A 17,464-nucleotide genomic window follows, 5' to 3' on the forward strand; every position below is an offset into this window, starting at 1 on the left:
CACGTTTTAGGAAATTTTTTTTAAAATATTTTTGAAAGTAAAATTAAGCATTTTTTGCAATTATTTATAGTTTATTGTCTCAAATATTAGAATATAAAATGTTTTGACAGGCTATACAACAAAAAATTTATAAAAAAATTTAAAACACATAACACGCCTTAAAATTTAATGGTCAAAAAATGTGCAACTGAACCAAATACGATGCAAACATCTTCAATATTTTTTTAAAATATATTTTTTTTTTTGTATGATTCGAATCATTTGTATTTGTTTTGGGATGATTAAAAGTGAATAAAATTTTGAAACTGATATCAGTCATACGTTCTTCTACGGGGGAGTGTCGGGTCGTACGGGAGAAGCATGGATATGGGTCCAAGGGTCAACATTTTCAAAACTAATGGAAATTTCTTCACATTTGAGTTGTCAATCTTATAAAATTCAAAGTTTAGAGTGCAGTTACATCATTTATTTGCAGAAGCCAGAAGTCTGGGTCTTGAAAAACATATGATCGTAGGGTTTGGTCCATATCAGAACGATGGATACTGATGTATTGAAGTTGTAACTGGCGGTATTATTGGAAATTTGGATTCTGTAAACTTAAAAAGTTTTAAAAAGCTCTTCAAATGATAACTAAACACAAACATTGAGTATATAGACACTTCTAGAAAAACGAAACGCCGGTACTAAAAGGAAACTCTTTCAAAACATTTAGAACTCGCCGGAGCCCATTAGCATTACATTACAAGTACAGTGTTTTATAATCTTCTGATTGAATTTTTGATTGTATTCTTGTTATTTAAACAATAAATAACTGTTTTTGTCATGTTATTCCATTATAAACACATTTTTTACATTTTTTGGGATATTCCACATGCATACTAGCAAAGCCTAATTGTTTTAAAATATTTGCCTTTTGTTGCCGGCGTTTCGTTTTTCTGGAAGAACCTATGTACTCAATGTTTGTGTTTAGTTATCATTTGATGAGCTTTCTAAAACTTTTTAATTTTATAGAATCCAAAATTTTCAATGATAACGCCCGTTATAACTTCTATACATCAGTATCTATCGTTCTGAAATGGACCAAATTCCTACGATCATATGTTTTTCAAGACCCAGACTTCTGGCATTTGCAAATAAATGATGCAACTGCACTCTAAACTTTGAAATTTATAAGATTGACAACTGAAATGTGAAGAAATTTCCATAAGTTTTGAAAATTTTGACCCTTGGACCCATATCCATGCTTCTCCCGTACGACCCGCGCTCCCCCGAAGAAGAACGTATGACTGATATCAGTTTGAAAACTTTATTCACTTTTAATCTTCCCAAAACAAATACAAATGATTTAAATCATACAAAAAATTATATTTTGAAGATTTTTATATATTGAAGATTTTTACATCGGATTTGGTTCAGTTGCATATGTTTTGACCATTAAATTTTAAGGTGTGTTAGGTATTTTCATATTTTTCAAATTTTTTGTTGTATAACCTGTCAAAACTTTTTATATTCTTATATTTGAGACAGTGAACTATAAATAATTGCAAAAAATTCTTAATTTTACTTTAAAAAAATAATTTAAATAAAATTGCCTAAAACGTGCAATTTTGTTGCAAATGTATTGGCCACCAGTGTATAACCGCGGTTTTAGTGGATGGATTCGATCGCGTAAGTTCCGTCGCGTAAAAAACTAAATTCACGAGGTGTTCAAAGGAAATTGAGTGACCCTTGTAAATTTTAAACGCAAAAAGAAAATTCACGCATCAAATTTTGGCCTTTAGACTCTAGTTACTAGGATATTGTAAGGAGCACACTCATCAGAAATACTTTGATCGACGTAAATTCACGAGTTCTATAATCCTATAATGAGTTTGGAATATTATGTTATTGCTCGTCCGGATTATTAAAAAAATCAAAAAACCGCGAAATTCCGGCTTCAATATGTCATCATCAGTTTTATCTGGATGCAGCGGCTATATCGAAAAATCATACACTAGTATCATGTTGCCCATAGAGTATTCTGTCATTCTTTCTTTGGGCATAGGTCTATAAAATGTAAGGTTAAGCAAGAAATCGGAAGGGAACATAAAAAACTTGTTGGCTTCAACCCAGTTTTCTACATTGTTGCCAACACAGCTTCCGAGAAAAATTAATTTTAGTGGTCGACATATTGGGATCCCTCCTGAAACACTTAATTTGGAAGAATTACAGTCATACTCTATAGAATATGTTAACAGTTCGCGAATTCTGAATGGGTGAAACTCGGATTCATCGATTGTAAAATATTTTTGGTTTTACCATATAAGTTTTCCGACGAATATTTCGATGTGTTAGAAACGGAATCCCAAAGTTAATTATACCCTCCATATTATTGTTGAGGGTACAGTGAGGACATATACAGGTAGACAATTATAGAAGGAAGATTTTTTACCCAACTCAAATTGAAAAGGAAACATTAAAACTGATTCATATGAAAAATTTAGCTAAAATCCTCGAATTACATCAAGTCGAGAGGTAACGTTGTATAGGGCTTAGGTATAGGCCTAAGTTGAAAATTTTTGGAAGATCTAATCCTGATTACTGAAAAAATTAAATATCAAATTTATAGTGATTCATTTGGAAAATGTGTTCTAAAGCTTTTAAATATAAGGACAGATTAAAAAATGTTGTAAAAACTTACACTCTTCAATAAATACTTACACGATTATCAATTTCAAATTCAAAAAATACCTTTACATGTTTACAACTTATGGACTTTTTGATTTGTAAGCACTGCAGTTGCCATCTGTATGTTAGGTATGTATGCGTGAATGATCTCTATGCTAGCATTAGCATTTGTGTTTAACATTCACCTCTATTGACCTAGAATCTAAACATTTTGAAAAACAATAATCCACATAATTACGTTAGTAGTACGCCTATCATTCCACTATGTGGAACTGTTACAACATCCACATATGTAAAAAATAGAGTACACAACCCACAAAATGTTAACAATCTTTCACTGTTAGCACTGTTTCCCTCTTTTGTGTGTTGTTGTGGATGTTATCATTTTAGCATCCACAATAATTTCACCACAATCAGAAATGTTAAAAATCTCAAAAGAAAAATAATCCACATAATTATGTTAGTAGTACACCCACCATTTTTCATTCTACTATGTGTGATTGTGGTGAATATATTGTGTATGCTAAAAAGGAGGGGTAATGACGTCCACAACAACACACAAGGCAGGAAAATAGCGTTAACAGTAATACACTGATAACAATTTGTGGACAAAGTACTCTTTTTTATGTATGTCCACTATGTGGAAGTGTAACAACATCCACATAAAAAAGAGTACATAGCCCACAAATTGTTAACAGTGTATTACTTTTAGCGCTATTTTCCTGCCTTGTGTGTTGTTGTGGACGTTATTACCCCTCCTTTTTAGCATCCACATTGTATTCACCACAATCACAAAATGTTAACAATTAAAAAAATCCACACATAATTATGTCAGTAGTACGCCCATCATTCCAGAATGTGGAACTGTAACAAAATACACACAAATAGAGTACATAGCCCACAAAATGTTAACCATCTTTTAATGTCAGCGATGTTTCCCTGTCATGTTGTTGTGGACGTTATTACCCCTCCTTTTTTAGCATCCACATTGTATTCACCACAATCATAAAATGTTAAAAATTAAAAAAAAATAATCCACATAATTATGTTAGTAGTACGCCCATCATTCCAGAATATGGAACTGTAACAAAATACACACAAATGAGTACATAGCCCACAAAATGTTTACACATCTTTTAAAGTTAGCGATGTTTCCCTGTTATGTTGTTGTGGACGTTATAACCCCTCCTTGTTACCATCCACAATATATTCACCACAATCACAACATGTTAAAAACATTAAGCGAGAGAAAAACGAAAATCATTTTTTATAGCGAAGATAAAAACGACAATCAATGCTGGCCAGATAAAGTAGCAAATTTCAAAATAATGTTAGTAAGAAGCGGTAACTCAAAACAAAAACTCGCCATAGACGGTACGGATACGTCAAAGTGGGTGCTATTTTGAGAAATAAAACGCGCGTATTGAAGCGCGCATTTAAAAATAGTGTGGGTGTAAGGAGTTAATTAGTTTGTGTGTGAGAAGGGTTCAACAATGCTTCTGTTGTGAAATATTAAAATGTGAAATAATATTTTAAACAAAAAGAAAAAATATTTAAAAGAAATTGTTTAAATTAAAAAAAAATCTCAAAAAAAATTATAAATGTCATACATAAAATATATCTCTCGTGCGGATTCGTTAGCTCATTTTCCGGTCATGTGTTTCGGGTTTTGTCCACATTCGATACTCGTGTGAGAAATGTTTGCTAGCTTGTGTGGGTGTTTTGTGTCAATGTCCTTTGAAATGATAAAAAAAACGAAAGCAAACAGAGCAGAGTCAAGTATCTGGGCTTCCTGTTATTTATTTTTGGTAACAAACCAACGAGGAGAAATAAATATCAATAAATGTAGGTGCCAGCTATGATATGATGAGGTGTTATTATTAGACATCGGATTTTAGCATGTTTTTTATTTCTTATCCGATTGGACTCAAATTTTGGATCTAGACGTTTTCGATATTTGGGGTCATATCAAAAAATTGCAAAAAAAAAAAAAATGCAAAAAAATATGCAAAAAATATGCTAAATCGTCAATTAAATTTGGCAAATCATCGAAAAGTGTTCTGAATTAAGTTTTTTGTAGTTTAACGTCGATTTTTTGCAGATAATTATGTTATAGAAACTCTCCAGATATTCCGCCACAGCAATACATCTGGACTAATAAGATTTAAATATAGAGATGTACAAAATCAGTTTTAACAAGGTGAGCAAATTTCCTATAAACCAGCGTTCCTATACAACATAAGTTGCTTTCCAAATTTGTTCAAAATGTACGGTAATGGAAAAAATATAAAAATGTCAAAAAACTCAAATAGAAATGTCAAAATCAACGTATCCAAATATGGTGATAGTTTCTACTCGGCCAAAATTGTATAGCAGAAAACGAAGGAGCTAGAGTTGTTAATCATTGCCATGTTTGTTTAGATAAAAGTACAATTTTTTATAGTTTTTAGAATAAGGGTACGATTTTAGCACAAAATGGGGAAAAGTACTAGAGTATCATTTAGTACATAGTAAGTATCACTTTGCAGGTTCTGGAATATAACTATAATTAGAAGTATACGGTTTCAATAGCCACATATTACATTTTAATATGTTTTATAGTTGTTTGTCCTTTATCTATATACACTCCGCTCCATCTGAATAGAACCAACCAATATTTTTCTACAAATGCCGTTATATCTGACGATAGGAGAGGAATTGTAACTTATATTTTTGTATACATGTAGAGTAGGGGTATAACCAAAAAACTACCACGCCAGTACCATGTTCGGAATATTGTCCTGATAACGAAAACGCGTGTTTTAGTTCGATTTGGTGAAAAAGGTTTCCGCACCGACTGCGATTACTAAAGCCCTTTTGATATTTTTTCTATTTAAAAATTAAAATTTGCTTTGTTTGAATAAATATTTATAGAAAACAAATACAATTCTCACAGACAAATTCATAAAAAACAGACTGTAACTTTCGTGAATTCGTTGCAAATAACCACATATTTTCTTGTCCGATAGGTAAAATAAGTATAAACATAAAATTCGCGAGTTTATAAATAAAAACAAAAAGTTTCAATATTGTCAAAGGTGGATTAAATGCTCTGAAATATCGCGATTTGATAACAAATTAGTTCAGAATGGTTCGACATTGATCTTAAATTAGATTAAAAATATTAATAAGTTAATACGATAAACGTATATGTCATTATAACAAATAAAATTAAATAATGCATTACTGAACTTCAATGCATTTGGTGCGGAAACTTTTTTCGCGATAGAGAAAAAATGATACCGTATTTCACAGTAGTTTTTTAGCGGTGGTAAATTTTATATTTGGAAAAATTGAAAAAAAGTTATACTCCTAAAGTAGGGTATATAGTAGCCTATATTTTCAATACCAAACATGTTTGACATATTGGTTATAACGGTGCTTTTTACTTGCTTTATGAAAAAGTGCCAAAATATTAGCATGTTTTAATGGTTCATCAGGATAGAACCATCCTAAGAATTTATACAAATCCTTTGTCAGATGTGGTAAACTTTTACAAAAAAACTTCTTATAATTATAAATAAAGGCCGTGAGTGTTGATTTCCAAGAAATATTGTGCAAAAAACGTGGATTAGGATTTTGGAATTTAATGAAAATTGATGCTTAGAGCTCCAAAAAATATTCTTATGAACAAATCGGTAGAAACAATTTATAAAGTCAAAATTGTATACTGAACTAGCAAAGTGCCCGCTACTTCGTATGCGAAAAGAATATAAAATATAAACAATATATAATATGGAAATGACGAACAATGAAAATGTTGTTGCACTAATACCAATTTTAATCAATATTTATTTTTATTTTAGTACTATTCGTACCCCTTTAGCAGAATTTCACCCTTACACACCATCAGCGAGACCAAAGTTGCACACAATACCCACCCTAACTCCAAAAAATACAGACTCCAGCACTATCCCTACACCCAACAACAAATGGAGTACCATTAAGTACTTTTCCTATACTTATGTTACGTATTTAAACGACATATATCAAACCTACACTGACATTAATACCAAATAATAACAGTAATCGTAATTCCAAATGTCAAGATTCCAGCTTTATTCGTTCGTCCAATTACAAATTGTACCAAACTTAGTACCATTTCGTACTCTTCGTACCCATAAGCAATATTTTCCAAAACTACCTCAATCCTTCACTTTAACATCAATCTTAATTCCACATTTCAGGATTCCAGATCTATCCGTTAAACCAAATGCAAATTACAGCAAATGTATAACGATTTAGAAATTTCGTACCCATAAGTACAAATTTTTAAAACTTCTTGAATAAAACAGGCCTACAAAAATCATAATTTTAAATTTCAGGATTCCGTTCACCTAAATCCAAATTGTACCAAATTTAGTACCATTTAGTACTTTTCGTACCCACAAGTACAATTTTCAAAACTACCTGAATTGTACTCATCGACTGTAATCGCAATTACAAATTTCAGGATTCCAGGTCTATTAATTCACCCAAATACAAATTGTACCACATTTAGTACCATTTGGTATTTTTCGTAACCATAAGTACAATTTTCAATACTACCTGAATTCTACACTTCTTCAGTAATCTTATCTCCAAATTTCAGGATTCCAGCTCTATTTGTTCACCCAAATCCAAGTTGTACCAAATGTAGAACCATTTAGTGCTTTCCGTATCTATAAGTACGTATTTCCAACACTACCTCAACACGGTGCTCTTGAAACAATTTTGAATGGAAGGTGCTTACACCTTGGAAGTTTTTGCGGATTCTGAAACTACAATGTTCATAGATGAGAAAAATCAAAAAACAAAAAAATCGCCGGAGCGCTTTTTTAATAAATCGCGATATAAATTGACATTTTTAGGGGTTGTTAAGGTTTTCACGATTTTGCTTAGAAACCGCAAGTCGAATCAAAATGGGACTAAAGAAAATGTTGTAGCTATGAAAATTCTCTACAAGATCGACGTTAAAGGTATTTTCGTAGTTTTTACCATTTTTGAGATATAGAAGTTCAAATTGGGACAATTAAAATTCAATTCAATTCTGAATCGTCCCCCTTATAAAACAATGTCATGAAGGGTGCGCCTTATCTAACTTTTGATGAAAACCGCTTACACAGGGGAAGTTTTTGTGAATTCTGAAACAGCAATGTTCAGAGATGAGAAAAATCCAAAAACAAGAAAACATCGCTGTAGGGATTTTTAAATAAATCGCGGTCAAAATTCACATTTTTAGGTGTTTTATAGGTTTTCACGATTTTGCTTGGAAACCGTAAGTCCAATCGGATTGGAGCTAAAGAAAATGTTGTAGCTGTGAAAATTCTCTAGAGGATTGACGATTATTGTTAGTTCCCAGCCTGTACCATTTTTGAGATAAAGAAGCTCAGTTGAAATTTTTAGATTTTTTTGTTAGGGTTTCGCGATTTTGCTTGAAATCGGTAAGTCTTATCGATATGGGACCTGAGAAAATCTTAAAGCTGTGAAAATTCTCTACAAGACTGGCTGTAGTATCTTATCCTAAGTTGTACCATTTTTTAGATATATGAGTTTAAGTTGGGAATTTGCAGTCATCACAATGTTTTATAAGGGGGCGATACAGAATTGAATTGAATTTTAATTGTCCCAATTTGAACTTCTATATCTCAAAAACGGTAAAACCGACGAGAATACCATAAAGGCCAATCTTGTAGAGAATTTTTATAGCTACAACATTTCCTTTAGTCCCATTTTGATAGGAATTGCGGTTTCTAAGCAAAACCGTGAAACCCTAAACACCACCTAAAAATGTCAACTTAAACCGCGATTTATTTAAAAAGCGCTCCGGCGATTTTTTGTTTTTTGATTTTTTGATCTATAAACATTGTAGTTTCAGAATCCGCAAAAACTTCCAAGGTGTAAGCACCTTCCATTTAAAATTGTTTCAAGAGCACCGTGTCAATCCTACACTTCAAAAGAAATGTTAATTCCAAATTTCAGGATTCCAGCTATATCCATTCAGCCAAATCCAAATTGTACCACATTTAGTACTTTTCGTACACATAAGTACGAATTTCCAAAACCATTTCCTTTATATCAACGCCACTTCCCAACCTTGATTCTCATACCAAATTTGGAGATTGTAGCTATATCCGTTCAAAATATACAATTAGCACCTAATTTAGTAATCTTTAGTACTTTTCGTACATTTATAGGTCGAATTTTCAAAAAACCAGCCTGATCTCACCTGTACATATCAACAGCAACCCCCAGTCAAAATTTGACTGGGCGATGATATATCAGTCACTCACTCATCACTAAGCACTTTTATATTGTATCAAATTGTATCAAATTGTATCAAATTTTGTACCATTTAGTACTTTTCTTAGTATGTATTTCCAAAGCCATCTCCTTATCCTAACCCCATACTCAAACAGTGACCCTAAGAACAAATTTCAGAATTCCAGTCCTGTTCCTACACCCGATACCAAATTTAGAACGATTTAGTATTTCGTATATTTATGGTATGCACCTATTTCTTAAACCACGTCCATTTACCACTGCTACACACCAACACTTACCCTGAATCCAATAACAAATTGAGTGTCACTTCGTAATTTTCGTATACATATGGTAAGTATCTCGACAGCCACATATACCAACCCTACACTGACATTAATACCAAATAATAAGAGTAATATTAATTCCAACTTTTTTGGATTCCAGCTTATCCGTTCGTCCAACAATAAATTGTACCAAACTTAGTACCATTAAGTACTCTTATAGTACTCATAAATACGATTTTCCAAATCTACCTCAATCTTTCACTTCAGCAGTAATATCAATTCCAAATTTCGAAATTCCAACTCTGCCCGTTCACCCAAATTCAAATTGTACTAAATTCAGTGCCATTTTGTACTTTTCGTACACTCATAGTTTCCAAAAAACCTTTGGTACATCTTTCTTACTCTTCATCAGTGACCCTCAGTCCAAATTGGGGGAAGATTGTTCTATCCGTTCACCCAAATCCAAATTGTACTAAATTTAGATTCATTTAGTACTGTTCGTACACATAAGTACGAATTTCCAAAACTTTCCCAATCCAACACTCCAACACAAATCACAATTCCAAATTTCAGGATTCCAGAACTGTCCGTTCACCTGAATCCCTATTGTACCAAATTTAGTACCATTTAGTACTTTTAAGTACGAATTTCCAAAACTACCTCCATATCTCAATCCTACGTTCCTTAAGTGATCCTAATTCCAAAATTCAGGATTCCAACTCTATCCGTAAGCTTAAATCCAAATTGTACCAAATTTAGTACCATTTTGTACTTTTCGTACACTTGTAGTTCGAATTTTTGAAAACCGTTCGGTACATTTATCCTATATTCCATCAGTGATCCTCTTTCCAAATTTCAGAATTCTAACTCTACCGGTTCGCGAAATACAAATAGTACCATATTTAGTACCTTTTAGGACTTTTCGTACCCCTCTAGTTCGAATTTCCAAAAACCCTGCCTTATTTGACACCTTCGAAATTTCAAAATTACAAATTTCCAACTTTAGCCGTTTATCCTGGGCGTTGATTATCCGTCAGTCAGTGAGTCAGTCTGTCAGTCATCATTACTGAACTCTTTTATAATATTAGATTATGTTCCAAATTTTCAAGACTACAATAAAATTACACTTGATATGTTTATAAATCCGAAAGAGGGGAAATATGCTAAAGATAACTCAAATTTTTACCTTTCCAATCCAAAAATTGATATTTTATATCAAGAAGGTGAATGCAAATCGATGGATTCCACCCAGTTTCGTTGGCCGTGGACATTTACAGGTCCAAAAAAATAAAAAAATAAAAATCCCACCGCCGAACGCTTCATGTCACCATCACCAAATTTACCGGCTAAACTATAATCTTGAAATTTTGGGTGGTATTTAGCCTTGGGGCGAAAGTGGTCGATTAGGCTGGGTTTTTGGAAAATCGTCCTGGAAGGGTGCGAAAAGTAGTAAAATGTACTAAAAATCGTTTAATTTGTGTGGCTGACCGACTAATAATCAACGCCCAGAAGAAACGGCTGAACTTAGAATCTTGAAATTTTGGGTGGTGGTTAGTCTTGGATCGAAGGTGGTCAATAAGGCAGGGTTTTTGGAAATTCGTCCTAGAAGGCTGCGAAAAGTACTAAAAATGGTGTAATGTGTGTGGCTGGCCGACTAATAACACTGTTACCGAAATTTTGGTGCAGAGATAATTCCTTTCGGGGATGAAAGCCCTTGGTTAGTATATTAAGAATCCCGAAGGACAGATCCGCCGTGAGTCGAACATTCGAGTTATGACGTGATGAAGTTTCTACTGAAGACCCCTGTAAGGCATCTGAAATTAGCGTTATATCTTTGTTAACTGTTGTTTTACCTTATTTATGAGATGACATGTCTTCAGTCAAATCGCATGATGATTACTTTCGTAGAGCATTTCGACCTTCTAACTCGCTTCCTTCAATGTCCTTTTCGTCCTTCATTTTAAGAACCGCTATAAAAATACCACAAGCTGACATTGTTCAGCTTCGCAATGTTCAGCAAAATTGTTGCTCAGAAAATTTTAGGTACGGCTCTCATTGACAACTAATTGACATTGACAACAAGCAATAAATAACGAATATCCAAAAAAGAAAATATAGTCTTTCTCTGAACAAAAACCGTGTAAATGCGCAAAAGAACTATGAGACGCGACAATATCGATAAGTTGTCAATTAGAACCGTACCTAAAAATTTCTGAGTGACATTTTTGCTGAACATTTCGAAACTGAAAAACGTCAGCCTGTGGTACCTTTATAGCGGTTCTTAAAATTAAGGACGAAAAGGACATTGAAGGATGCGAGTTAGAAAGTCGAAATGCTCTGCGAAAATAATCCTCATTCGATTTGACTGCAGACATGTCATCTCATAAATAAGCTAAAACAACAGTTATCAAAGATATAACGCTAATTTCAGATGCCTTACAGGGTCTTCCGCAGAAAATTCATCACTCCATAACTCGGATGTTCGATTCACAGCGGATCTGTCCTTCGGAATTATCTTTTCACAGATTTTTACCTTCATTTTGTGACACAGTATTATTAATATAAAAAGTATGGCCTAATCGAACAAAGCTACATACATAATCGTATACATAACACTGATTTGAATTTATGGGGTGATTAAATTTATAGTTTTGTTTATTCCCAGGTAGCATATAGAAGATTGCTTTTTCAAAAATCACATTGAGGAGTCTTTTTAGAGTCATCTTGGTGATCAAAAACTGATTAAGTCGCTTGTATGATCAGAAAGGGACTCGAAAGTGACTCCTGTAATGATTAAAAAGAGTTCAATTTAAAATACAACAACAAATGCGTAGCAATCACATATAAATCATTGAAGCGTTTAAAATGTGACTACTTTTTCGTTATTTATTGTCACATTGATCTTCATGAAGATTGAATAAGTAAAAAAGCATTAAGTTCGGCCGGGCCGAACTTTTCATACCCTCCACCATAAAATATTCATTCCTGTCCCCAACTTTAAGTGAGTACGTTAAAATGTCAGATAATGTACATAAAATGCTTCATTCGGGAGGTCCTTTTTTATGGTGCCTATATCTAACTGTTGACAATTTTTGGTGGGCTAGAAATTGGGAGGTACTGTTATATAGGGGTTATAATAAAACATGGGCCTATGTTGACGGTTTTTGATGGGAGCCTTTAATGCCAAATAGCTCCTAATTCGGTTAAAAAATTTAACTAGAATCCTCAAAATATCGAAAATCGGTACATAACGTGGGAACTTCTAATGTCATTAAGAGCTAGTTCGGAGGTATCTGGGCTATACGAAAATATGTACTTAAATGAACAAATTACAGAAAGTTGGTCCAAAAAATAAAGCTAAGGTACGGAAAATCGGGAGGTTTGTTTTGTGGCTATACCAAAACATGGACCTACGTTCGGTTAAATATTTTAAGTAAAATCCTCAAAGTACCGAAAATCGGGAAGTATCGTTATATTGGGGCTATGTTGAAAATTGTTGATGCAGATGTGTGGTGACCACTACAACCTTCAAATGTCAAATTACAGTTAGTTCTGTTAAAAATTGTAGCTAAAATTGCCAAATTACCGTTACATGGGAGCTATATCCGAACATGGACCTATGTTGACAATTTTTGATGGAGAGGTGTTGTGACCACTAAGAACTTCAAATGTCAAATTGCTGCTAGTTCGGTTTTATATTGTAGGTAAAATCATCAAATTACTGAAAATCGGAAGGTACCGTTATATGGGGGCTTTCTTGACAATTTTTGGTGGAGAGGTGTGGTGACCACTAAGAATTTCAAATGTCAAATGTTCAAATTACAGATAATTCGGTTAAAAATTGTAGGTAAAATTCTCAAAATACCTGAAATCGGGCGGTAACGTTATATGGGGCTATTCCAAAACATGGACCTATGTCCACTACACCTTTTTCAAATGTAATTCGAATCATTTTAGTTGTAATTCGAGAATTCCATTTGTAATTCGTAACATTTTATTTGTAATTCGAGAATTCCATTTGTAATTCGAAACATTTCAATTGTAATTCGAATTATTCCATTTGTAATTCGAATTATTCTATTTGTAAATCGAATTATTACATTTGTAATTCGAATTATTCCATTTGAAATTCGAATTATTCCATTTGTAATTCCAATTATTCTATTTGTAATTTGAATTATTTTACTTGTAATTGGAATTGTTTTATTTGTAATTCGAATTATTCCATTTGAAATTCGAATTATTCCATTTGTAATTCGAACCATTCCATTTGAAATTCGAATTATTCCATTTGTAATTCGAATTATTCTATTTGTAATTTCAATTGGAATAATTCGAATTACAAATGGAATAATTCGCATTACAAATAAAACAATTCGAATTACAAGTTAAATAATTCAAATTACAAATAGAATAATTCGAATTACAAATAGAATAATTCGAATTTCAAATGGAATAATTCGAATTACAAATGGAATAATTCGAATAGCAAATAAAAAAAATCGAATTACAAATGGAATAATTCGAATTACAAATGGAATAATTCGAATTACAAATGGAATTCTCGAATTACAAATAAAATGTTACGAATTACAAATAGAATAATCGAATTACAAATGAAATATTACGAATAACAACTGGAATGTTTCGAATTACATGTGAAAAAGGTGTAGTTATAAATGTTTATTGACATTTAAGAACCCTAAATGTCAATTGATAGCTAAATCGGTCAGAAAATGTAGATAAAAACGTCAAAATGCCGTAAATCGGGGGTACCTTTATATGGGGGCTATACCAAAACGTGGACCTATGTCCACAAGTATTGTCACAGAAGTTTATTGACATTTAAGAATTTCAAATGTCAAATTATAGCTTCATCGGTCTGAAAATGTAGCTAACAACGTCAAAATACCGTAAATCGGGGGGTACCGTTATAAGGGCGCTATACCAAAACGTGGACCTATGTCCACAACTTTTGTTGTATAAGTTTATTGATACTTAAGAACCCTAAATGTCAAATTATAGCTAAATCGGTCTGAAAATGTAGCTAAAACCGTCAAAATACCGTAAATCGGGGGGTACCGTTATATGGGGGCTATACCAAAACGTGGACCTATGTCCACAAGTTTTGTTAAATAAGTTTAATGACACTTAAGAACCCCATATGTCAAAATATAGCTAAGTCGGTCTGAAAATGTAGCTAAAACTGTCAAAATACCGTAAATCGGGGGGTACCGTTATATGGGGGCTATACCAAAACGTGGACCTATGTCCACGTTTTTGTTAAATAAGTTTAATATATATAATATATAAGTTTATTAACACTTAAGAATCATAAATGTCAAAGTATAGCTACATCGGTCTGATAATGTAGCTAAAAACGTCAAAATACCGAATATCGGGGGGTACCGTTATATGGGGGCTATACCAAAACGTGGACCTATGTCCACAACTTTTGTTATATAAGTTTATTTATACTTAAGAACCCTAAATGTCAAATTATAGCTAAATCGGTCTAAAAATGTAGCTAAAAACGTCAAAATACCGCAAATCGGGGGGTACCGTTATATGGGGGCTATACCAAAACGTGGACCTATGTCCACAAGTTTTGTTATATATGTTTATTGACACTTAAGAACCCTAAATGTCAAATTATAGCCAAATCGGTTTGAAAATGTAGCTAAAAACGTCAAAATACCGTAAATCGGGGGGTACCGTTATATGGGGGCTATACCAAAACGTGGACCGATATAGCCCATCATCGAACTTGACCTGCCTGCAAACAGAAGACGCATTTTCCCAAAATTTCAGCGTCCTATCTCCATTTTTGTGGATGCTAGAGTGATTACCACAGACGGACGGACGGACGGACGTGCTCAGATCGACTTAGAATTTTACACTGATCAAGAATATATATACTTTATAGGGTCGCAAATGAGTATTTCAATGCGTTACAAACGGAAAAACAAACTTAATATACCAGTTAGCACATCCCTGCCGAACTAACAAACAACATTGTTGCTTGCTTGGCTGTGTTGTGTTCTTGCTAGGCTACATTGATGGAGTCGTGTTACGTCTGGCGACGTGATCATGGTGTCAGCACTTTTTGTCTTTTATAACTTAAGTAGTTTAAGTAGAATAAGTTTTTGGATTTCAATAAAGAAACAGTTTATTTAAGCTCACCAAAAGACGAAGAAGTCTTTTATTGTTAACTGGCGCCCAACCGGGTTCAACCCTACAAATATGAAGATCTAAAAAAAGAGATCTATCATCTTAAATTTAAATTTTGCTGAAAAAGGAAGCTTTACTTAAAACTTGCTGGATAAAGAGGCCTCGCTTAAAATTTGCTGAAAAATCTAAGGATCTACTCTTTTTAAATAACGTAATACTTACTGAAAGTAATATTTACTGGAAGGAAGCCTTACTTAAAACTTGCTGGATTAAGAGACCCCGCTTAAAACTTGCTGAAAAATATAAGGATTTACTCTTTTTAAACAACATAAAGTCATGTAAGTGTGTCACTCATTGAATTTCAAAATTGTGTCCAAAACTGGTGGTATTAAGAACTTAATATTTAAGAAAAAACAAAGTGTAGTGCGTGTTTAAAACATTTTTATCTTTGTGCAAAAAAAAAAAACAAACACAGTGATTTAGATCTTGTTATAGTCGTAACAATTTTTTGTTTGAAAAGACAATATGAACAGTGAAGAAATGACTGCATTAATAGAATCCGCTGTACGTACAGCGATTCTGGCATATAATAGGAATGATGAAAAAAAGTTAAGGTCTGAAACCTCAAAAAAAATTCAGCCAAGAAAACCGTCTGATAGTGGTTGGAACTATAAACAACAAAACTATCATAAACAGAAAAATCCACATTACGAAAATGGTGGTGATGCTAATTTACAAGCTAGAGATCAAATAGAGGACATGGACTTGGACCCAACTTCGTCTAAATTCAGACAACCGACCAATTATGGTAACGGTAAAACTTCTCACAGACAACCATTTAAGCGTCAAGCTGGGTCTGGCCGGAGTACGGGCCCAAAATTTCAAAAAGTGAATAATATGATTCCAGAATCCCATTCAGGAGAAGAGCAGGCGGGACACTATTGTGACATAGCTCAATCCGAATGTGGAGACATAAACGATGAAGTAAATGAAGACCGTGACTATGTAAATTTTTTTAGAGGCAGGTCCCTACTACCGTTCATAAGGCGGACGATAGCAGGGAAACCAATACGCCTTTTAATTGACACTGGTGCTTCAAAAAATTATATAAAACCTCTCAATGAACTGAAGCATATAATTCCCGTAGGTACTCCTTTTTCAGTTCACTCTGTCAACGGACAAACTCCTATTAAACAAAAATGTTTTGTAAATTTATTCGGCATGAACTCTACATTCTTCATTCTGCCAACTCTAACAACATTTGATGGAATTGTGGGCTTAGACCTATTAAAGAAAATCAATGCAAACATTGATTTAAAAAAAGGATTTATCCTACATAATTCTGGCTCTGAACTAATTGAATTTTTTGAATGTAAAGATGTTAATTTTATAGACGTCGATAAAATTGATGTGCCTTTCGCAATTAAGGCGGATTTTCAGAAAATGTTAAAAAAACGAATAAAGGTTTTTGCTGATCCTAAAGAAGCACTACCTTATAATACAAATATCGTTGCTACCATTAACATGGAGAACGAAGAACCTATTTATTCTAAACTATATCCATACCCAATGGGTGTATCTGAATTCGTAAATTCAGAAATAAAAAAATTGTTGGCAGATGGTATAATTCGACCTTCAAGGTCACCATTTAATAGCCCAGTATGGGTAGTCGACAAAAAAGGTGTCGATAATCTAGGCAACCGAAACAAACGTCTCGTTATAGATTTTCGGAAGCTTAATGCCAAAACAATTAGTGATAAATATCCCGTTCCGAACGTAACAATGATATTATCAAATTTAGGTAAAGCAAAGTACTTTACCACTTTAGATCTGAAATCCGGGTTTCATCAAATTGAACTCGCGGAAAGAGATAGGGAAAAAACGGCATTTTCTGTAAATAACGGAAAGTACGAGTTTTGCCGTCTCCCATTTGGACTAAAGAATGCTCCTAGTATGTTTCAAAGAGCGATAGATGACATACTAAGAGATGAAATAGGCAAAACATGTTACGTTTATGTTGATGACGTTATTGTTTTTTCAGAAACCAAAGAGGATCATGT

General features: G+C 33.2%; 1 long non-coding RNA gene across 1 annotated transcript; it reads right to left on the reverse strand.

The window, feature by feature from the left end:
- Positions 1–15,318: 15,318 nt before the first annotated feature.
- LOC141393092 (uncharacterized) lies at positions 15,319–16,542 on the reverse strand. Its single transcript, XR_012409994.1, has 3 exons — positions 15,627–16,542; positions 15,417–15,484; positions 15,319–15,352 (listed from the first exon to the last, which is right to left on the reverse strand). It is a non-coding gene; the product is annotated as an uncharacterized lncRNA (long non-coding RNA).
- Positions 16,543–17,464: the final 922 nt, after the last annotated feature.

The sequence above is a fragment of the Musca autumnalis genome, unplaced genomic scaffold (genome assembly GCF_047663935.1).
Source record: "Musca autumnalis isolate F117 unplaced genomic scaffold, ASM4766393v1 scaffold_2, whole genome shotgun sequence".
In the NCBI taxonomy this organism is placed as follows: domain Eukaryota; kingdom Metazoa; phylum Arthropoda; class Insecta; order Diptera; family Muscidae; genus Musca; species Musca autumnalis.